At 43.0% G+C, this 23,128-nt stretch overlaps 1 protein-coding gene and 1 long non-coding RNA gene across 10 annotated transcripts in view; one reads left to right on the top strand and one right to left on the bottom strand.

Annotated features, from left to right (window-relative positions):
* Positions 1–1,939: 1,939 nt before the first annotated feature.
* LOC134480216 (uncharacterized) lies at positions 1,940–6,435 on the bottom strand. Its single transcript, XR_010054456.1, has 2 exons — positions 5,948–6,435; positions 1,940–4,800 (listed from the first exon to the last, which is right to left on the bottom strand). It is a non-coding gene; the product is annotated as an uncharacterized LOC134480216 (long non-coding RNA).
* Tfdp2 (transcription factor Dp-2) overlaps positions 6,426–23,128 on the top strand; it is a 141,009-nt gene continuing 124,306 nt past the window's right edge. For 3 of the 9 annotated variants that reach the window (XM_006243556.5, XM_017595585.3, XM_063265216.1), the window contains exons 1-2: positions 6,449–6,726; positions 12,084–12,141. The gene's annotated coding sequence lies outside the window, so the exon portion shown is untranslated. Of the gene's footprint in view, positions 6,727–12,083; positions 12,142–18,728; positions 18,841–21,890; positions 22,020–23,128 lie in introns of all 9 variants that reach the window. The other 6 variants (XM_039081176.2, XM_039081178.2, XM_063265213.1 and 3 more) reach the window with 5 other exon arrangements.

A 23,128-nucleotide genomic window follows, 5' to 3' on the forward strand; every position in this document is an offset into this window, starting at 1 on the left:
GTTTGAATGTGTCTGTATAGACTGGGCATGGTGGGGTACGCCTTGAACCCCAGCACTCAGGAGACAGAGGCAACCAGCTCTCGCTGAGTTTGAAGCCAGCCTGGTCTACATGGCAACTTCCAGGCTAGCTAGAGCCATATCTCAAAAAACAAAAGACAAAAAGTGTGTGTGTGTGTGTGTGTGTGTGTGTGTAGATATACCTAGTATTTGTGAGTTTTTAGGTTTAATCCCCAGTATCACAACACACATACACACACACACAGAAAATTTAAAATTCAAGAATAAAATTCGTTATTTTAATAAAGTTCCCGGGTGTTACGTTTAGGTTGTATTTTATTAATTTAATTAAGACTGAGTCTTAGATATTTAATTCATGACTTTGAATCCCACATGCTTGGATTACTGGTGTGGTACTGTGTGTGGTAAAGAGCTTCTATAGCATTGTAAGGTGAGCATGGTGTGTGTCTGAACCCACTCTAGCATTTCCACCTAGGTCAAATATGAATGTCGTGGAGGGTTGACATGTTGGGTAACTGTGAGAATGGAGCTGGGGGCCACAAGGGGTTCACACAGTCTCCATGAGATCGAGGCTCAGTAGCCTCCAGCAGTGACTATATTAGTAACATCCCTGGATTGACTTTTCCTAGCTATTCCCCAGTCTTGTTCTTTGTAGCTATATCCCCAGATAAACCTCCAGAATGTCACAGTTTATGACAAGCAGGGCCCAGTGACACACACCTTCAGTCCCAGCACTCGGGATGTGGAAACTGGCAGGTCTTTGAGTAGAAGAAGCCTAGCTTTGACTACTTACATAAAGGAGTTCAGGACAGCTGTGGTTACATTGTGAGACTTTGTTTCAAAAAAAAAGAAGTTGTTTTTGTAGGGGACTGGGAAGATGACTCAGTATGGTAAAGTGCTTGCTATGTAAGCATGAGACCTACTTGAGTTCTATCTCTAGTATCCCTGTGAAAAACACTGGGTGAGGCTGCAGACAACTATGTGTCAGGAAGTGGGCCCAGACAGGTGTTTGCCAGCGTTGTGCTGGCTGGCCAGTCAGGCAGCCTAGCCAAGTGGCAAGCTCCAGGTTCAGTGAGAGAGTTGTCCTCAAAAATAACACAGAAATATATCCAGTGTTGCCTTCTGGCCTGCACTGGTACATGTAGAGGAACATGCCTGCTCACACTTGCACACACACGCATATACCACACACACAATAAAATTCTTTTAAAAAAGATTTTTTCTTTGGTCACAGTGTTTGCAGAAGACAAACTTAGATCTCTGCCCTGCTAGTGGTTAAATATTTTGACTCTCACTCTCTGAAGATCTAAAACTCTAAAGACGTTTTTACAAATGCAAGAGACATGTATAAAGAGATTCAGAGCATTAAAATAGGAGGGGGGGAAGGTGAAAACCCAAAACGTTCATCAGCAAGAGTATTTATACATAATTTTTTTTATTTATTTCTTTTTGAGACAGGGACCCATGTCAGCCCCAGGCTTGACTTGAATTCTCCAAGTAGTTGAGACAGAAGCCAGAGGATGCAGAATTCCAGGCTAGCCTGGGCTACAGAGTGAGATCCTTTTTAAGAAGATAAATAAAAGGACTAGGTGTGAAATTAAGAACTTGCTTTCATGAAGAGTAACTGAAATTGGTCTACTGCCCTAATTTCCAGCTTCCAGAAATGAACAAGGGCGAAGCTGTATTTCAAATATGAGGCGTCCATTCTACCCTGTACTGTTACAGGGACAAAAAAAGTTGACTTTCTTCCTCCTCCTCCTCCTCTTCCTCCTCCTGCTTTTCTTCTGGTTTTTCTAGACAGGGCTTTTCTGAGTATCCTTGGCTGCCCTGGAACTTACTCTGTAGTTCGAGGGTGGCCTTGAACTTACAGAAATCCACCTGCCTCTGCCTTGGCAGTGTCAAGAGGAAGGTTGACTTGTAAAAGTTTACTTATTTATTCTCTCTCTCTCTCTCTCTCTCTCTCTCTCTCTCTCTCTCTCTCTCTGTGTGTGTGTGTGTGTGTGTGTGTGTGTGTGTGTGTGTGTGTGTGTGTGTGTGTGTTATGATGTGCATGTGGAGGTCAGAAGACAGGAGTTCTTGTTTCCTTCCACTGTGAGTTCTGGGGATTTAACCCTTCATCAGGCCATCTGGTGTGTGTGGCAAGAGCCTTACCCATTGTCCTGGCTAGTTTTATGTCAACCGGACACAGCTAGAGTCATCTGAAAGGAAGAAACCTCAATTGAGGAAATACCTCCATAAGATCCAGCTGTAGGATATTTTCTTAATTAGTGATTGATGGGGGAGGGTCTAGCTCATTGTGGGTGGGGCCATCTGTGGGATTGTGGGTGGGGCCATCTGTGGGATTGTGGGTGGGGCCATCTGTGGGATTGTGGGTGGGGCCATCTGTGGGATTGTGGGTGGGGCCATCTGTGGGATTGTGGGTGGGGCCATCTGTGGGATGGTGGCCCTGGGTTCTGTAAGAAAGCAGGCTGAGCAAGCTATGAGGAGAAAGTCAGTAAGCAGCACTCCTCCATGGTCTCTGCATCAGCTCCTGCCTCCAGCTTCCTGCCCTGTGAGTTCCTGTCCTGACTTCCTTCAGTGATAGACTACAATGTGGAGGTGTAAGCCAAATAAACTCTTCCTACCCAAGTTGCTCTTTGGTCCTGGTGTTTTATCACAGCAGTAGAAACCCTAAGACATCATGTGGCATCTCACTGGCTCTTGTGTTTGTTTGTTTGTTTATTTTAAAGATTTCTTTATTATATATGAGTACACTGTCGCTGTCTTCAGACACACCAGAAGAGGGTATCAGATCTCATTACAGATGGTTCTGAGCCACCATGTGGTTTCTGGGAATTGAACTCAGGACCTCTGGAGAAGCAGTCACTGCTCTTAACCACTGAGCCATCTCTCCAGCCCCTGTGTTTATTTTTGAGTCATGTTTCCTTCCTTCGAGCTGGCCTTGAACTGACTGTGTAATAGAGCCTGGCTTTGAATTCCTGATTTTCCCGCCTCTGCTTCACCAGGACAGGCAGGAACCACCAGGCCTGACCAAGGGTGGCTTTACCTGTATATGTCCTTTATATGTCTGTATATAAACCCAGGGTCTTGTATGCCACAGTGAGGTACATAAACAGCCTTTTTTTTTTTTTTAATATCAGTTTAAAACAGAATTTCTTTTTTTTTTTTTTTTTTTGTTCTTTTTTTCAGAGCTGGGGACCGAACCCAGGGCCTTGCGCTTCCTAGGTAAGCGCTCTACCACTGAGCTAAATCCCCAGCCCCTAAAACAGAGTTTCTAAACCTCTAGGGTTGTTTTTAAATTCACTCTGTACCTCGGGTTAGCTTTGAACTCACAGCTTTACCAGGTTGGTTCATTATACTTTGCTTCTCTTTCTGAATATACTTACTGTATTGTATATTCTACTAGTGGCTGTATATTAGCAATAATGGCACTGAAAATGAATCGCTCTGACTCTGAAGGCACTTAGAGCCCAACAGGCTACAGGTCCAAGTGAATTACTGCAGCTTTAATAAATGTTAGCAAGGCAGACAAAATCTTGTGGGGAGAGAGCTGGTGGTAGTCAGTCAAGAATTTCCTTTTTGGAGTAAGTTAAGTTTATCGGATAGGATATACAATTAACTGGGTGAGCTGAGGGATTGTTGTAAGCTCGTGAGATAGTATTTATCAGCTTTTGAGACATTTATGCTGGTGCTTCGGAGCCGTGCACAGTGGTTGGCACACACTAAGCGCCTAATAAGTGCTGAGTCAGTAAATATACCACCGAAGTTGAGACATCTATTCTCTGGCATTGGAGATGGAAAAGACTTAATTTCTTTTTTCAAAGGAAACAGGATCCCTTAATGGGGGAGATGAGAAGTGAGACAGAAAGCTCTTTGTGCGCATTGCTAAATTGAAACTATGAGTGGGAATGAAAAATTGATTTACATGAATTTTCATCCCCGGAGCAACTCAATTTATTCTGTACCAGAGAACTTTCAGTCTCTGGCTTCAAACCCAAGCTGTTCTTCCTTGTTCTGAATTTTTGGCCTGCTGTGAAACCAGTTTTTACTTGTCTTCTACAGCATACCCTCATTAGGTCATGGAAATTCACAGCTAGATCAAACTAGGGTATGGAAAATTTGAAGCCTTCTACTGTGGGGCCTTGGAAGAGACTGTGGACTTTCAAGTGCTCTCTTCCAAAGGCAACGCTAAAGAGTGACAACTGTCTTACTTATTGAACATTAACTGTGTGCACTGCATGTCTCATGCTAACTCTTCCAAGTGCACACCAAACCATATAGTAACTTCATATTGTTCACCTTAGGGTTTGTTCTTGTTGTTGTTTTGCTTCTCGAGACGTGATTCCTTATGCATATTCAATGTGTAAACCAGGCTTGCCTGAACCTCACAGAGACCTCCATGTCTCTGCCTCCCAAGTGCTGGGACTAACGGTATGTACCACTGTGACTGGTTCAAATTAATTTTTGTCTTCAAGTTTTCGCTTTACAAAGAGTTTAAGGGAATATGGCAAGATGGATCAGAGGGTAAAGCCATTTATTGCCAAACCTGAAAACACTATGCTAGTCCCAAGACCCACGTGGCAGAAGACAAGAACCAGTTCCTGCAAGTTGTCCTTTGATCTCTTTTGCATTCCCTCTCGTCCCAGCATGGACATGTAGTGTTCACTTGACAGGTAATGAGATTCTGGGCACTCTTTTCTCCACATTAGCCCAAACATTCAATGTGCCTGCTTCTCTTGTGGCCGTACATGTTGGGTTGAAGTGCTTCATATTTTTTCTCCACTGGATTGAAGTAAAGATTTATTTATGTCACACTGATTTTTTTTTTTTTTTTTTGGTTCTTTTTTTCGGAGCTGGGGACTGAACCCAGGGCCTTGCGCTTCCTAGGTAAGCGCTCTACCACTGAGCTAAATCCCCAACCCCCACATCATCATTTTTTGAGAAAGAATTTCATTGTTATATGTATGTATGTAAATATACACATATATATGTATATGTATATGATATATATCATATACATGTGTGTGTGTGTGTGTGTGTGTGTGTGTGTGTGTGTGTATTGTTTTTGAGAAAAGATCTCATGTAGACCTGGTTGTTCTAAACTCCTGATTCTGCCTCCCAGAAGCATGTGCTGACACTCTGGGTGGGTATTTACGTCAATAGCACCCTCTCGGAGTTGTTTCCCCATATCACACTACTGGCCTTCTGGGCTTACTTTGTTTTTATAACCCGAACCAATTTGAAATGTAGTAGTTTTGTTTTTGGGGCCTGGTTTTATGAAATACGGCCTCATGTAGGCCAGTCAGGCTATCAGTATTGGCTTTGTAGCTGAAGATGGCCTTGAACTTCTGTTTTTGCCTGCTGTTTTTTTTTGTTTTTGTTTTTGTTTTGTTTTGTTTTTTAGTATTTTGAGTAGCATCTTTTCCACCTCATTGGAACATAAGCTCAATAATGCCAAGAATTTTAGTCTCTTTTGTAAACACGTCCCCAGCATCACAAGTAGTATTTGGCTCATAGAGCTATGAAGAAATTAAAATGAAAAAAAAAATCAAAGTATCATTTTAAAGTCGGATTCTCTTATCTTACTTCCAAACTTCCACAGTAGCTACGGCTCAGACAGGATCCATGAACTTAAAGGGCAAAACACCTTTTTCTGGGAGGGGCGTGGTCAGGGTCTAAGTGTCTAGCCCTTGCTGGCTCAGAAATCATTTGTTGACTAGGCTGGCCTCAGACTCAGAGATTTGCTAGTGTCTGCTCCTGGAGTGCTGGGATTAAAGACACGATCCACTAAGCCAACTTGAATTACTTAATAAATGACCAGGTATTTGAGAATGTGTGCCTCCAACTTTTTCTGTTCAACTTCGATGTGATCGAGGGCATCAGGCCTTAATTTATAGCTACCCTTTCCTGGGAATTGAAGCATGATCACCTCCTCATTGGTCCACGAGTGGCCAGCCTCAGGGTCACTGTTATCCATCTGCCTTCCGGATATTCTGGAGTAGTGACCCATTAAATGTCCATGGCCGAGACGTAAGGACCCTAGTTCCCGTCTTCCTAAGAGAGATGGGATGCCACAGAGAACCACACTCCAGAGCTTCGAAGTGAGGTGTTGGGCGGAGGTGAGGTGAGGAGCTGAACTGGTGGAGGGAAAGGCAGGCTGCCTGGCCGTCCTCTAGGTAGAAGGGGACGAGCTGTAGGCAGAGTCTCAGGGCGGCTCCTAGCCAAGAGCCGTTTTGGAGGTCAAAGGGCCAGAGCAAGCTCCCGCAAGCCCGCCGCCCACCTCCGCCTCTTGTCCCGGTGGCGAGCCTGGGGGCGGGTTTTGTTTACTCCCTACACGCACCGCGGCCCGGCCTATCGGTGGGGAGCGTCGGCGCGCGTCACGCCACCCGAGGGCCAATCGGCGGGTACCGTGCTGCTCCGCCGCCAAAGCGAGCGCGGGGGAAGCGGCGCCGCGGCCGTGTCGCTGAGGGCGGACGGCGTCGGGCGCGCTGGGCTGTGCGGCCGTCGCTGCCTGGCACGCGGGGCGCGCCTTGACCCTTCCTGCACTGCAGGCTTCCGACGCGCGCGAAGACCGCGGCTGCGCGGGCGTGAGCTCGCTCCGATCCGACCTGGCTCTGCCTTGAGGAACGGCGGCTTGCGAAGAAGCGTCTCCCCCCCGGAGTGGGCCGAGGGCTGTGTGGACCTCCGGCCTCTCTGCAACGAGCTGCGGTAAGGTCCGGGAAAGGGCGCGGGCCTGCAAGCCAGGGGCCTTTGGACCGGGCGTGGCCCCCGCCGACCGGCCCTCCCTGCCCTGTCTCGGGAATCGCAGCTTGTCCTCAGGGTTTCTCTGCAGCTCAGCCAAGCAACCCCCGAATACCTGATGAGGCTCCCGAGCCCGCGGGCTCGCCATCACCAGGGATCGGGAAGGGCAAGGGCTGACTTCGGCTTCAGGTCTTCTGACTTTTCCTCCTTGCTTCGTGTTCCACAAACCTCCGATCTGTTTCTGCGGAGTGCTTTTCAGAGTTCCAAAGCTCTCCCTACCTGGAAGACCCCCAGGTTCCCCGAGAGAACTTTTCCTTTCAAGTAGAGGTTACTTTCTGGGTCCGAGTTCTTGGAGGAATTCTGCACAAGGCCATGGTTGCTGTGCACAGAGCAGCGGGAAAGTGTCTGTGGGCTCCCGCCGAGAGAGATGGCACAGTGAAGTGCGTGGACACTCGCCTGTGTTCCGGTGCTTTGTGTGGGCTCAATTTATTCATCTGTGAACCAGATCTGCCTTTTCGAGGAGGGGGAGGGTGTTGGGAGAAGCAAAAGGTCTAATGCATACGAAACAAAGCTCATTTCTACTAAATGCACAACTTAACCCTGGATGCTAGATGAGACTCTGAACCCCTTGTTGTTTCACCTTTTCTGTTGAAATAGTTACCAGGAGTGTAGCCTGGCCTGGCAAAATGTTTATTTAGCATTCCTAAAGACCTGGTTTGATTCTCAACACTGCAGCAACAGAAGTTCCAACAAACCAGAAACAGTTGAGAGGTCCATTCTTCACAGCAGTTGTTGAAAGTGCCTTTGAGCCTTCTGTCTTCCCTCCTTCTATCTCAAGGAGCTCCAACCCCTTATCCTGCCTCCTCTAGGTCAGTGGTTCTCAACCTTCCTAATGCTGTGACTGGACCCCCAACCATAAAAGTATTTCTGTAATGTTGCTACTGTTATGAATTGTAATGTAAATAGTTTTTCCCATTGTCTTAGGCAAGAATGACCCCCCTTCCCGAGGGGTCATGACCCACAGGTTAGAAGACACCCCTCTACAGAGTCAGCTTCTGTGTTCCATTTGACTTAGATTTTTTTTTCTGGGTCATTGGTTTTCTGTTCTCTTAATGGTTTGAAATCCTCATAACTAGGCAATATGGCTCAAGTTATTTATTTTTCAGTGTGGCAGAATTCAATGTTGAGTATAAGATGTTTATTTTGCATTTTGCCTTTTCCAGTTACTGGTTTTCTTAACAATTTACTAAAGTTTTCCCACTATCCCATTGCTAGAATTCATGTAAGCATCCGTTCTCAAATTGCATCAGGAGATAAAGTCGACGGCCAGACCCCAGGCTCTGTCGCGCTTGTGTACTGGCTCTGGCCGACTTAGTTTTAGAACATCTTGTGCCTGGAACTAGCTTAGCTTTATGGCAGCCATGGTGGCTGCAGCACAGAGCTGGCAAGTGGTTGCAGATCCAGGGATGTAGCACTTAACATTTGTTAAGAAAGTCCCAAGATTTATCAAGCTTTTCAGTGGCCTTAATTACAGGCTCTTTATTTAAGAGGTAAAGTAGTTCTAATTATTCATATTACTATTTTGTGACCATAATTCCCTGCCCTCTACCCTTGTGAATGTGTAGTCCTTGGCATGTGCAAATATTACCCTTGCAGCCAAAATTCTTTACTAAGCTATGAGCTCCCAGTACAGCTGGAGGGCCGGGCATAGCTCAGTGGTAGGGTAATTACCTAAACCCTAGATCGGATGTCCAGCACCAGAAATATAAAAGAGCTATAACAGAACTTCCCCTCGAAATAGGCTGTGCACTCCTCTCTTCATCTTTCAGACTTACTTTGGTGTATCATAATGGATCTCAGAAGAAACCAGGTTGGCGGTTCGTCAGGATTTTAAAGACGATTAAATATAAATTGGGGCTGGTGAGATGGTTCAGTGTGTAAGGTGCTTGTCGCCAAGCCTTTGGACCTTATCTCTGTGTCAGGGACCCACAGGGTGGATGGACAGAAGTCATCCTGAACGTTATCCTCTGACCGATCCACACCTGTGCCTTCCTCCAGACAAACTAACAACCCCCCAAAAACCAAATATACTTGCTTTTCACTACTTTTCTCCTTTCCATTTTAACCTGTGATAATAGGACTTTAAGGGTTCCTGAAGGCTAATGAACCCTTAGAAATGGTTTGCAAGATAACTTTCATTTTTACATTTTCGAGAGTCTACTTTCATAGTTTCTGAGACAGAATTATTTGAATAACTATTTTGTTAGTCTGCATTTTGAGACAGGTTCTTGCTATATATTCCAGGCTGGCCCTAAACTTACTGATTATGTAGTCAGGCTGGCCTCAAATTTGCAGCAAACTCATGCTACCCCTACTCCCGGTTGCTAGGATTACAGGCATGTACCACCACATAACAGACTTTTATAAGTTATTTCTTTTTACTGAACTGGAAATTGTATTTTCATGGTATGTTCTCATTTCAGATATTAAAAGATGCCTACAATCCATTGTTTCTCCTCTTCCTTTTCCCTTCTCTTTTGTGGATTTTGCTGAATAGCCCAGGCTGGCCTTTTACCTACTAGGTAGCTCAGGCTGCCCTTAAGCTTATGGCAATCTTCTTGTCCCACACAGCCTGCCGAGTACTTGGATTACATGTGTGCACTTGACACCTGGTAGCTCTTTTTCTTCTTTAGACAAAATACTTCCCGGTCCCCCAAGACAGGGTCTTACTATATAGCTCTGGCTGTCCTGGAACTCACTATGTAGACCAGGCTGGCTTCAAAGTCACAGAGCTCTGCCTGCACTGCCTGCCTCCCAAGTGCTAGAATTTTAGGCATGTGCCACAACACATGGCTGACAAAATTTTTTTTTTTTTTTTGGTTCTTTTTTTTCGGAGCTGGGGACCGAACCCAGGGCCTGACAAAATATTTTTTATCATTAAACTTTTCTGAAGGATTTTTTCTGTCACTGTTTTCATCTGAAACTCTTCACAGGACCAATGACTTATTCATGGGTTATACTATTCTCTCTGTTCAGTGTGAATGTGCATATGCAGATACCATTATCTGTGAATGTGTACACGTATGGAGGGTAGAGGTCAAAGCCGTTTCTCCAGGGCTCTCCACCCTGTCTGCTGGAGACAGTCTCTTATAGAACCATGAGCTCATTGATGGGCTAGACTGGCTGGCTTGCCGGGTATGCTCCTCTCTTTCTGCCCCTGTTCTCCTTCCTCAGGGTTATGGATATGAGCCTATTCCTGGCTTTACATTGGTTTTAAAACAGAATTGTTTCTTTGGCAGTCACATCCTGCTAATTCATAATCATATAAATTAAACCCTTGTTTGTTTGGGACAGGGCCTCACACTGTAACACAGGCTGACCTAGAACTTACTGTGTAGCTGATCTAGGCTTGTACTAGGCCTCTTGTCTTAGTCTTGAGCTCTGACATTATAGGCTTAAGTGCCTGGGGTAGAAGTTAAGATTTTAATTTCTTTTTTTAAAAGATTTATTTATTTATTATATATAAGTACACTGTAGCTGTCTTCAGACACACCAGAAGAGGGCATCAGACCTCATTATAGATTGTTGTGAGCCACCATGTGGTTGCTGGGATTTGAACTCAGAACCTCTGGATGAGCAGTCAGTGCTCTTAGCCGCTGAGCCATCTCTCCAGCCCAAGACTTCTTTTTTTTTTTTTTTTTGTTTTTTTTTTTTTGAGCTGGGGACCGAACCCAGGGCTTTGCGCTTCCTAGGTAAGCGCTCTACCACTGAGCTAAATCCCCAGCCCAGCCCAAGACTTTTAATTTCTTGTTAATTAAGAAGATAAATCCTGTAGCTGGCTTTGTTTGGTTTTAAATTCTGGCTGTACAATAAACCTCAGTTTCTTTGTCTGTGAAATGGGATTAATGTTAGTATCTATCTCATAGGATTTAAGTTCTATTTTAAGGAACAGAAGAGGGCTTTTAAAAGATACTCAAGTATGGGTCAGCACTTCCCAATAGAGAACTAACTTAATAGGGTCCTGCTATTTTCTTCAGACTCACTTGGTTTATTTTGGCTGAAATTACAAGCACAGTCCACCATACCTGGTTCTGCCAGTTCTCTTTAAACTTGATGACATTTATTTATATGTGTATTTATGTGTGTGCCTGTGTGTAGTCACCTGTGGTGACCAGAAAAGGGCATCAGATCCCCAGCACTGTAGTTACAGGCAGTTGTGAGCCCACAGGGGCACAGGGAGCTGAGCTGTCTGGTCCTCTGCAAGAACAGAAACCACAGCTGAAAGATGGAGAATCCGTCTCTCTATCCTATGAATTTAGATGTATATTGTTAAGAAGGCTTAACATTTAAAAAAATATATGATATACATATACATATATACATGCATACATACATACATCCCCCAACAGGGTTTCTCTGTGTAACTTTGTTTAGATCAGGCTGGCCTCAAAAATCACAAAGATCTGTTTGCCTCTGCCTCCTGAGTGCTAGGATCAAAGGCATGTGCCACCACCACCTGTCATATACATTAATTTTTAAGGCTTACTTGTATGTTTTTTAATCGTTTGTATGTGTGTGTGTTTGTGCATCTCCATTTGAGTGCATCTGTCAAAGAAAGCCAGAGGTGTCAGACTCCTGGAGCTGGAGTTACAGATGGTTGTGAACAGTCCCCACATGAATGTTGGGGATTGAACTTGGGTCCTCTGCAAGAGTAGTAAATGCTCTTAATCACTGAGCCATCTCTCAATCCCAAGCAGATTTCTTTGTAACAAAATATGTAAGACTTATTTTTCTCTTGCTCCGTTATACTTATTAGAAATTGAATTGGTGAAAGCCAGAAATAAAGAGGAATATTATGAAATGACATGAAACCTAAAGTCTGTGGAAAAGCACTGTCAGGATGGTTCAGGTAAAGGCTTTTGCCACATGAGACTGATGGTAGGAGTTCAATTCCCAGATCGCTCGTGAAGGTGAAAGGAGAACTAACTCCACACAGGTGCTGGGTGGGGCATGTGTGCTTCCCCCAAGATAAAACAGGTTATATAAATGTAAAAGCTGTTGAAAGAAAAGAAAAGTCGTTTATTTCAAAGGGAAGATAAAATACAATAGCAATCACAATGGCCATTTCTGTTACTAGTCGTAATACTTCGTAAGATTCCGGTGGCTAATGTTGCTGTTATTAACAGGGATATGGGTATGTGTGGTAAGTTAAATATGTAATCATGAAAATGGTGTGTTTAAAAACAAGAGGTTGTATATGTCTTTATTATAAAAATAGAAAATATTATATAAAAAGATTTTTTTCTCTCCGTACTTTATTCTAGGTTCCTATTGAAATAAGCATTCTGACAAACTGCTGAAGAGAGCGCCTTGATAGACTAGGTATGTATGTGTTTGTATATGTGTTTGTATACCTATATCTATATATTTATGTAAATACTCTATATATTTATATAAATATGCATATGTGCTATAAACATATGCATATATAGTAAATTCCCTGTACAAAGAAGAATTCGAAGCTTGTTTTTTCACCATTCAGGACACTGAAGTATGAGTCATGTCAGCATGGGCTACATAGGAATTTTGAGGCTAAAAGTTAGACTAGGAGATATAGTAAGACCTTATTTCTAAATACATACATACATACATACATACATACATACATACATGTGTACAAAGAGTGAATTTCACTCATTTTCTTGGGTGAAAACATTTTCTAAGTTTTTTGGTCTATATGCATTCGTGTGTATGCACATGCCCATGCAGGTGCTGGTGCATGTGTGTGCACACATGTATGTAGAGGCCCAAGGTGACTGTCAAGTGTCTTCCTCAGTCTCCTCAGTTTTTGAGTCAGTCTGTCTGAACCCAGAGCTCACTGACTTGACTAGACTTACTGTTCACCTGGCCCGAGGCTGGCTTCCTGGTGTTGGGATTGTGTGCATGTGCCACTGCACCTGGCCCTTCCATGAGGCCTGAGGACCTGAGCTCAGCCCCATGTGTACATGGTAAGCACTTTCCCGGGAGCCGCCTCACAGCTTTCAGTTTCTACTTCTCTTGCAGGAAGGATAGAGGGCTTTCTGGTTTGACATCTAGTTATTAGATTCCTATAGCAATCGGCATACATAGTAATGGGTCCTCCCTGCCCACCCCGACCCCATTACTGTGACACTGGTAGCCACTTGGATGAATTTAAAATAATCTGTATCTGTTTTGAATAACCATCCTATTTTTAGTGAAATACTTATGTATAAAATCAGAAGCCTTCTTTCTCCTTTTCTTTCTTCCTTCTCTCCCTTTTAAAAAAAGATTTATTTATTTATTTAATGTATATGACTATACTGCCACTGTCCTCAGACACACCAGAAGAGGCCATCGGATCCCATTACAGATGGCTGTGAGCCACCATGTGGTTGCTGGGATTTGAACTCAGGACCTCTGGAAGAGCAGTCAGTGTTCTTAACCGCTGAACCAGCCCTTTTTCTTTTCTTTCATTTTTTCTTTACCCTTCTTTCCTTCCTCCCTCCCTCCCTCCTTCCTTCCTTCCCTCCCTCCCTCCCTCCCTCCCTCCCTCCCTCCCTCCCTCCCTCCCTCCCTCCTTCCTTCCTTCCTTCCTTCCTTCCTTCCTTCCTTCTGAGATAGAGTGTCACTATGCACCCCCAGCAGGCCTGGAACTTCCTATATAGAACAGGCTGCCTCAAACTCACAGAGATCTGCCCACCTCTTCCTCCTCAGTGATTATAGGAGTGAGTCACCAGGCCCAGCTCTAGTTTGTATGTTGTAATACCCACTGTCTTAGTTACCTTTTTTTTTATTGTTGTGATGAACTATCTGACAAAACTCATTTAAAGAAGAAAAGGTTTATTTTTAAAAAGATTTGTTTTACTCTTATGTGTATGTATGTGCTTGTGCTTCTGCCATGAGAACGTGGGCACCTGTACAGAAAGAAGTGTTGGCTCTCCTGGAGCTGGAGTTAGGAGTTACGAGCCATCTAATGTGGGTGCTCGGTACTTACCTTCCTTCCTCTGGAAGAGCAGCAGTCCTCTTAACCACTGGGACGTTTCCAGCTCCAGGAAGGGTTTACTTAATTAATTAATTAATTAATTAATTTATTTTTTCGGAGCTGGGGACCGAACCCTTATTTATTTATTTATTTATTTATTTATTTATTTATTTATTTTTTCGGAGCTGGGGACCGAACCCAGGGCCTTGCGCTTGCTAGGCAAACGCTCTACCACTGAGCTAAATCCCCAACCCCAGGAAGGGTTTATTTTGACTTTACTATTTGAGGCACAGTCTACTGTGGTGGAGAAGTCACTGCAGAAGAGCTCGAAGCGGCTGGTCCTGTTGCAGCTTTCTACCTTTTATGCAGTCTGGGTCCCCAGTCCTGAGGATGGTGCTGCTCACGGTTACCATGGGTCTTCCTGCCCCAGTCACTCTTATCCAGAGAGTTCTTCATCGACACAGCCAGGGCCTTGCTTCTCTGTGTTCTAAATTCTGTCAGTTTGGCAGAATTAGCCACAGTAGTCACAGATTTGAATCTTCTCAGCGTTGGATAACACTCCAATTATGCACTCTATCTTGTCTACTCTTATTCTTAGCTCTTGATTATCCTGTGTACATTTCTGTATTTCTTTAAAAACACAGGTGAAAGGGTTGGGGATTTAGCTCAGTGGTAGAGCGCTTGCCTAGCAAACGCAAGACCCTGGGTTCGGTCCCCAGCTCCGAAAAATAGAAAAAAAGAAAAAAAAAAAAAAAACCACAGGTGATCTGGAGTCCAAAATGAGGAGAGTAATAGGCCATGTTTACTTTTAGGACTCTGCTATGCCTAGTGGTCTCGGTTTGCCTTTTGACTTGTTTTATTAGTATTGGACTACTTTAAATTGAAAGAATTTTAAATCTTCCTCATAGTTTTGCTCCTAGAGGCAAAACCATCTTAAAAATACTTGAAGTGGAGGCTGGAGAAACACCTCAGTGGTTAAGAGTACCTGCAGAGGACCCGGGTTCAGTTCTCAGTATCAACATGGTAGCACACAGCTGCCTACGATTCTCATCCCAGGGATTTGACATCTTCTGGCCTCCAAAGGCAAAGGCAAGCACATAGTATATACACACATGCTGGCCAACACTCAGATGCATAGAATAGGTCAAAATCTTTTAAAAGATGGTTAGGAGCACTTGTGCTCTTTCAGAAGACCAGGGTTCAAGTCCCATCATCAACACAGTGGCTAACAACTCTAGTTAGGGGATTGGATGCTCTCTGCTGGCCTCTGCTGGTATTACACACATGCAGGCAAAACATGAATATACATATAATAAAAATAAATAATTTATTTTAAATGAAAATACTTTGGGGCTGGAGAGATGGCTCAGTGGTTAAGATTATTGACTGCTCTTCCAGAGGTCCTGAGTTCAATTCCCAGCAACCACATGGTGGCTCGCAACCATCTGTAATGGGATCTGGCGCCCTCTTCTGGTGTGTCTGAAGATAGCTACAGTGTACTCATATACATAAAAGAAATAGATAATTATTTTTTAAAAAATTAAAATACTTCGGGGAAATGTGATATATTTTTAAAAATTCTGTGTTTAATAATCATACCAGTTGATGAATTTTCGATAAATAGAACTACCTGTCTCAGACCAGAAGCAGATAATTACCAGCACCCTTGTAGCACTCTGTCTAGTCCTGAGCCCTTTCTTCCCGGGGGAGACTATACTGACTTAGGGACTGGTAAGATCTGTATCCTTCCCTCTTTTTACTGTTTTTGTTGGTTATAACCCTGATCCCTCTCATCCTTTCTTCTTTCTTCTCTCCTTCCCCTGTTCCCTTTTCTCTTCTTTCTTTCTTTCTTTCTTTCCTTCTTCCCCCTCCTCCTCTCCCTCTTTCTCACTTCTGCAGGGCTGGGAATAGCAGAACTTTGCACATGCAAGGATAGTACTCTATGTCTTTATGTATATATAAAAATGTGTCATTTTATTCTTATTTCTATGTGAGTATGCATGTGTGAGTGTGTACTGTGTGTGTGCACTTACCCTCATGAGGCCAGAAGAGGGTGTTGTGTCTCTTGGAGTTGAAGTTACAGACAGTTCTGAGACATTTGATGTAAGTGCTGGGAATCAAATTTGGGTCCTTTGGAAGAACAGGAAGCTCTCAACCACTAAGCTCTTCAGCCCCAATAATTTTTTTTTGTTGAGACATTTCAAGCTTTCCTTGAATTCACTGTATAGCTGAGGAGGACCTTGAACTTCTGATCCTTCTCCCTTCCCCTCCTGAGTGCTGGGATTATAGGCTTGGACTTGTTTTGGTTTTGTGTTGTGCTGGGGATGGATATCAGAGCTTCATTCATGCGAGGCAAGTATTCTACTAACTGAGCCCTAGCCCAGCCTTAGTGTTTCATTTTGAACTAATTTTATGCCATAGAAAGTAGAAAAGAAAGTTACAAAAGTAACATAAAATATTTGTGATGGTCATTATTCCTTTTCCACTAGTGTTAGCAGGTTTGCGTGTATGCTGTGCATGTATGTTTTCATGTGTATGCATGCAGCAAGCCCAGTCATCCAGCTGTTGCATTATCCCCCTCCCCTGCCTGTGTTGGGGTTACAGATGTGTGCTTCTGTACATGGGCATCTCACCAGCCTCAGTGTTAACAGTTTTACATAGCTGTAGTAGAGTCATGAGCTACATAATGTTTCATAATGATAGGGGTCCTGTAAGGATATTATGGCGATGCAGTCTAACACCTTATTCATATATTGGTAGAATACTAGTCATAAAAGAATATAGTGCATATAATAGTGTATAATGCATAGTACTTGATAGTGATAATAAGTCACGTTACTGGTCTATTTGGTGCATTATGCTTTTTCATCATCATCATTTAAGAGTATCTTTATCTACTTAATGAGAAAAAGTATGCTGCAGAACTGTATGCCTTGTTATGCTGCCCCCAGCCTCAGATTTTGGGTTGGTCACATATGTTGATTGGATCACATGTGCACGTTCATAGACTTGCATGTGCACATGGTATCACCATAGTGTCTAGTTTGTACCATCTAGGTTTGATTAGCTCTGTGATGATGCTTGTTTATCAGACTCCCCTAACAGTACAGTTCTCAGAATAGTCTTTGTTTATCTATATATGACTATGTAACCACCAAGAGTGTAATGGTTAGTCTTTTTTATTTAAAATTGAATATTTTATTTTTATTTGTATATATGCATATGTCTTTGTGTTTGTATGTCCCGTGTGTGTGTAGATGCTGAAGAGGGCAGAAGTGGGCACCAGATCTCCTGGAGCTGGAGGTACAGGTGGTTGTGAGCTAGCTAATGTGGGTGCTAGGAATCAAACCCAGGTCCTCCGCAAGAGCAGCAGGTGATCTTAATACTGAGCCATCTCTCCAGTTCCTCACTGACATTTTGAAAAGGAATTTGACATTATGGTTTGATACTAATCCTCCTGAGTACCTTGAGGGAGTTACTTTGTTTCTAGTGTTGTTGAGAGATCTTGTGTAGGGTTGGGGATTTAGCTCAGTGGTAGAGCGCTTAGCAAGCGCAAGGACCTGGGGTTCGGTCCCCAGCTCCGAAAAAAAGAAAAAATAAAAAGAAAGAAAGAAAAGAAAAAAAGAGAGAGATCTTGTGTTGTGTGGCATTCCTTTGTTTTCTCTCTGTCTGCTATTTGGTCCAAGGTTTACCCAATGCTCAATGCCAGGGACTAAACTCAGGGCTCTTCCCATGGTATCCCAGGCCATCACTTTACTGTTGAGATATTAACCTAGTCCTCCACTTTTTTTTTGTAACAAAATACATATAACATACATTTACTGTCTCAACTGTTTTTAAGAACACAGTTTAACCAGCTGCTGGTGGTGCGTGCCTTTAACCCCAGCACTCAGGAGGCAGAGGTAGGCAGATCTCTGAGTGGGAGGCCAGCCTGGTCTACAGAATGAGTTCCAGGACCGCCAGAGCCACACAGAAACTGTCTCAAAACAAACAAATAAACAAACCCCCAGTTAGTGTTTTCAGGTTTGTTCGTTCTGTTGTGCCACCAACCACCACCTGTCTCCAGTAGGTCTTATCTTTCACATTGAAACTTTGTAGCAGTTAAATAATAGTTCCCCGTTTCTATTTTCCCCAAGGCCGGACAGTAACATTTTATTTAATGAGTCAGCTTCTCTAGTTACCTCATTAAGTCATAAAATGCTTATCTTTCAGTGACTGGGTCTTTTCATTTGTGATAATGTCCTTAGGCTTCATTAGTGTTATTATAGTATATATGAGAATTTCATTCCTTTTTAAAGCTTTCTTTTCCACTGTGATTATAAATTCGTCTTTCAATAGATACTTAGGTTCTTTCCTAGACCTTAACTATTGTGATTAGTGCTACTTTGGACATGAATGTTCAAGTCCACCTTGAAGCAGGACATGGTTACATGTGTCTGTATATATGCACAAGGTCTGATCATTCTGTTGGGTGTGAGTTGGTATCTCACTGTGGTTTTGGTTTGTATTTTGTTAATGAACAGTGGTAGCAAGCATTTTTTCATGTTCTTATTGGGCCTTTTTATATCGTGTATATTTTTCTGTCTGAGTCCTTTGTATTTTATCATCCTCCCATAAGGTGGATTTGGCTGTGTTGCCTAGTCCCTGACTTATAGGCTCAAGTGGTCCTTTCACCTCAGCGTCCTATCAGTAGCTGAGACTGCAGGTATCCTTGCCCGTTTTGAAATTGGGCTTTCTTACTGGGGTATAGTTTTAAGAATCCTTTATGTATTCTGCATATTAATCCTTTGTCAGATATATCTATGTATGTGAGTATGTGTGTGTGTGTGTGTGTGTGTGTGTGTGTGCACGCGCAGTGTGTATATGTATTCACGTGTTCATGCCTGTACGTGCGTGAGTACATGCTTATAGAGGCTAGAAGTTGACATTTGGTGTCTTTTTCACTTCTTTTACCTTACCTTTTGAGATAAGGTCTCTCACCTAACCTGGAAACAACAGTGTGGCTGGGCTGGCTGGGCAGCAAGCATCAGGGACTCAGTGGTCACCATCTGTCCCGCTGTGCTGCTCACTCATTACAGGTAAATTACTGACCCGGCCATCTCGAACAAAAATTATGTTTTTGTTGAATACAGTTTATCCTTTTGTTTGCCTGTTTTTTGTTTGTTTGTTTGTTTGTTTGTTTGTTTTTTTGTTTTTTAAGTATTTCTTAGGTAGCCAAGACTGCCCTTGACCTGACAGTTCTGTTTTAGCCTTCTGAGTACTGAAACTATACAAGTTTAACTCTTGTTCCTATTACTGTACAAAACAGTTTGCTTATTATTTTACTGTTTCCTGTTTTGTTAATTTCTTTATTTCATGTTACAGTTTTTCCTCCACAATTAAAAAACTTTGGTCATTTGTTGGGAATAGAGAGTGAGGTGGTAAAAGCTGGCCGGAACTCTGTCCATGAAAAGCTGTTAGATCGAAGGCTCAACGCAGCGTAGTTGAGCCAGTGCAGGTCTTTCTTGTGTGTTAGTTTCTTGGAAGAGGACCATCCTATTCCTTTGTTTAATCGTCACTGTTCTTTCTAGAAGCTGATGGGAGTTGCAGTGTTGAGTAAATTTTTTCTGCTCTGTGGTGAGATATGAAATAGCCTTGTGTTTACTGGTTTCTACATTTCTGTCTAGCTTAATGACTTTTCCTTTGTTTTGCCTTCTGAGACAGGGTCTCAAGTAACCCAGGCTGGTTTCCAGTCCTGACTCTCCTGCCACTACATCTCAGTTGCTAGAATTACAAGTTTGTGCCCTCATAGCTGTCTCTGTTTCTTTAATAATTTCTTGTTTCATGTCTTTTCTGTTTTAGAAGTATTTTGTCTGTTTTCCTTCTTGGTGTCTATATATCTGATTCAGGATTTTTTTTCCTATTTTCAAATCTTGGTTTTTTTCCTATTTTTTCTTGGTTTTTGTTTAGAGACAGGGTCTCACATTATAGTTCAGGCTGGCCTAGAACTCCCAGCAGTCCTCCTGCTTGAACCTTCTGAGTGCTGGGATCATAGGACACTTTCTTCCCCCAGCCCCACGGTGCATGTTGGTCATATTTATCTCCTCTTCTCCTAGATCCTTCCAGATTCACCTCTGCTTCCCAATCCATTCAACTTTTCTGTCTTTTTAAAAATGCATGAGGTCCAGTTTGCGCTGCTCCAAAAGTGGGATGCGGGGCTTGCATTGGAGTGATCAGCCTGCCTGGGGTCATGCCCTTAAAGAAAACTAACTCCTTCTCCAAGAAGCTATCCATTGTCCATGTCTGCTCAGCTAAGGCGGGACTTTGTGCCCACCTGTCCCTCTCCTTGATAGGATTTTGCCTGGCTTGAATTCTGTGAGAACCACTGTGACTTCCTATGTGCAGTGGCCTGCTGTGTCTGGAAAGCAGTTTCCTTACAGCCATCTCACCCTCCAGTTCTTACAGTCCTTTGTCAACCCCTCTTCCTCTGTGATCCATTAGCCTTGCAGAGAACAGTTCCTTGGAGAGAAAGCCTCTGTCTTAGAGGGAAGCTAATTAAGACAGGGTGTTCTAAAAGAAAGTAAAATATTCCATCTTGTAGGGAAGTGCATTAAGCTCAGAAAGTAAACAACCCAAAGGTTTCATGAAGCCACTGACACTGACCAGATTCAGCAAGTTCTTCCTCCCCCACTTATATAAGCAGTCAGGACTGCTGAGAGATACTCTCAGAGCGGCTGGGCTGCTTAGAAGACTCAGACCAGCCAGACTCCTGAAAGTGATATTCTCCAACCTGTTGAGCTGCTTGCAAGTTGCACAGTGAACTCCAGGTTTCCTGCTTTCATGAGCTGTGGTGAGCTCATGGTGATGTAGCTGTCTTGGAGTCATTTCTGCTCCCATAAGTAACCCCAGTAAGACTCATTGACTCATCAGGTTGAACTTTGGTGGTATCCTCACTTTGGTTTGTTGTTAGTTCCTTATCTGGGGCAAGTGGGTGTTTGTTCACATTGCTCCAAGAATTGTGTCACATCACAGATGATATAGATGTTCCTTTTAGAGTTGAACCTCTCCTTATTCTCTTATTCTCTGCGTGTTGACCAGATGTGGGTCTCTATTGACTAGATGTGGGTCTCTATGTATTGATCAGACGCAGGTCTCTATGTATTGACAGATGTGGGTCTCTATTGACCAGATGTGGGTCTGTATGTATTGACAGATGTGGGTCTCTATGTGTTGACCAGATGTGAATCTCTGTTTTAATTATTATCTGTTGAGAGAAGCAGCTTCTCTAATGAGGGTTGAGAGATACACTAATCTATATGTATAGCAATAAGTCACTAGGAGTCATTTAAATACTGTGTCCATTAAGCAGAACCTAAGGACCTATCTAGCCACAGATTTTTGGCTCTATAATGGTGTCAAATAGGGGTTCTGTCTTGTAGGCCTTAAGTCTAGTCATTGAAGCCTGTATTGTAGCAGTGGGCATGTCTGTCTTTCCAGGGCAGTACTTATGTAGTTTACTTGGGTTCACAGCTGGGGTAAGACTGGGTTTTGGGTGTGTAGGGTTGTTTGTTTGTTGTTTGTTTTGGTAGCATATATAGCACCTTCTAGCATTATGAAATTTAGCCTATAGGGATGAAGCTTCCAAGGTAGTACCAGCTTCATTTTCTTTATGTTTTATGACTCAAGTATTTAGTGTTTACAGAAATAGGGTCTTACCATTAAGTTCTGGAGGGTAACTAAGATAAAGCAGTGAAAAATAAAATCAGTATATAAAAAGACATGGATACCGTATTTGTATAATTTCCCTACTCCTTCTCCTCACTCCAGTTTTCCCCACTCCAATGTCTCTCATGTTGCCCCCCCTCACTCTCTTAAATTGATGGCCCCCTTTTGTCTAATTTGTGTCTATGTATCTGTATGTATTTGCTAGTTAGGTTTCTGTTCCCATGATAAGTACCATGGCCAAACAAGCAACTTGGGAAGGACAGAGTTTATTTCAGGTTAAGTTGTAGTTCATTATGGAGGGCTGTCAGGGCAGGAGTTCAAGACAGGAATCTGGAGGCAGGAACTGAAGCAGAGGCTGTGGAAGAGCGCTGCTTACTGCCTTGTTCCATTTGGTTTGATCACTTTGCCTTCTTATTCACCATAGGTCCAGTTGCCTAGAGATGCCACAGCTCACAGTGGGGTGGGCCCTGCCACATCAATCATCCATCAATCAAGAAAATGTCCCACAGGCTTGCCTACAGGCCAGTCTGATTGAAGCATTTTCTCAGTTGAGGTATTCTCTTCTCAGATGTCTCTAGCTTATCTCAAGTTGATTAAAGAAAAAAAACAAAAAACAAAAAAAGTCTACCCAACATAATGTGTGTGTGTATGAGTGAGTGAGTGTATATGTGCATGTGTGCGTGCGTGCATATGTGTGTGTGTGAATTAATATATAAATGCAACTTGCGGAGTCATTTAGTATTATTTTTTGTATGTTTTTAGGGGTGACCATTTGGTATTGGATAACCAAGTAGGGGCAGCTCATCCCTGTGAAGAGGGATTCTCTCTTTCTCAGCTGTCATTAATTTCCTGCAGCTGTCCTTAGGGGGTCTTGTGAGATTTTTCTCCATCCTCATTGTCCTGTCTGGTGGTATCATTGTGTGAGTTTTGTTGAAGCAATCATAGTGTAGAGATTTCGTAAGAGCAGCTTCCCTATCATGTATAGAAGACAAGATCTCACACAGTTGACATCCTGTTCCTCTGGTTTTTACAATCTTCTGCCTCCTGTTCCCTGACCTTAGGTGTAGGAGTTGTGTTGTAGATGTATCCATTGAGTCCAGACCCCCATAGATAGTTGTTCTCTGCATTTCGACCAGGTGTATATTTCTATTTGTGACTCCTGTAAAACGAAGCTTCTTTGATACGGGATCAGAGGTGCTCTTTTCTGTGGGTTAGTGCTCAGATGAGGATAAATAATAATGCAGTTAGAAATTATATTCGTTTGGGAACGTGGCAGCAGTAGGTTCTTTGGGTTCCATGTTCCTTACCAACTATGGGGAGTTGGCCAGGTGTATAGGACTGGGCACATAGCACCTCCTATCGAGTGGACCGTTGGTTAGAGCCAAAGATGTGAGTAAGTACCACTGTTGAACCTTTGGGGATATTTGACCATACTGGTCATTATAATGGTTCATAAGCATCACAATTTTACTTTAAGACAGGGTTTTATATATCCCAGAATGGCCTTAATTCTATAGCCAGAGATAACCTTGAACTTCTGAACTTCCTGCTCCTATCTCCTAAGTATCAAGATTATAGGTATGTGCTACCACATCTGACTTAACAGTGGGGGGAATGAATGCAGCATTTTGTATATGTCAGATAAATATTCTACTATCAGAG

This window comes from Rattus norvegicus, chromosome 8, assembly GCF_036323735.1.
Source record: "Rattus norvegicus strain BN/NHsdMcwi chromosome 8, GRCr8, whole genome shotgun sequence".
In the NCBI taxonomy this organism is placed as follows: domain Eukaryota; kingdom Metazoa; phylum Chordata; class Mammalia; order Rodentia; family Muridae; genus Rattus; species Rattus norvegicus.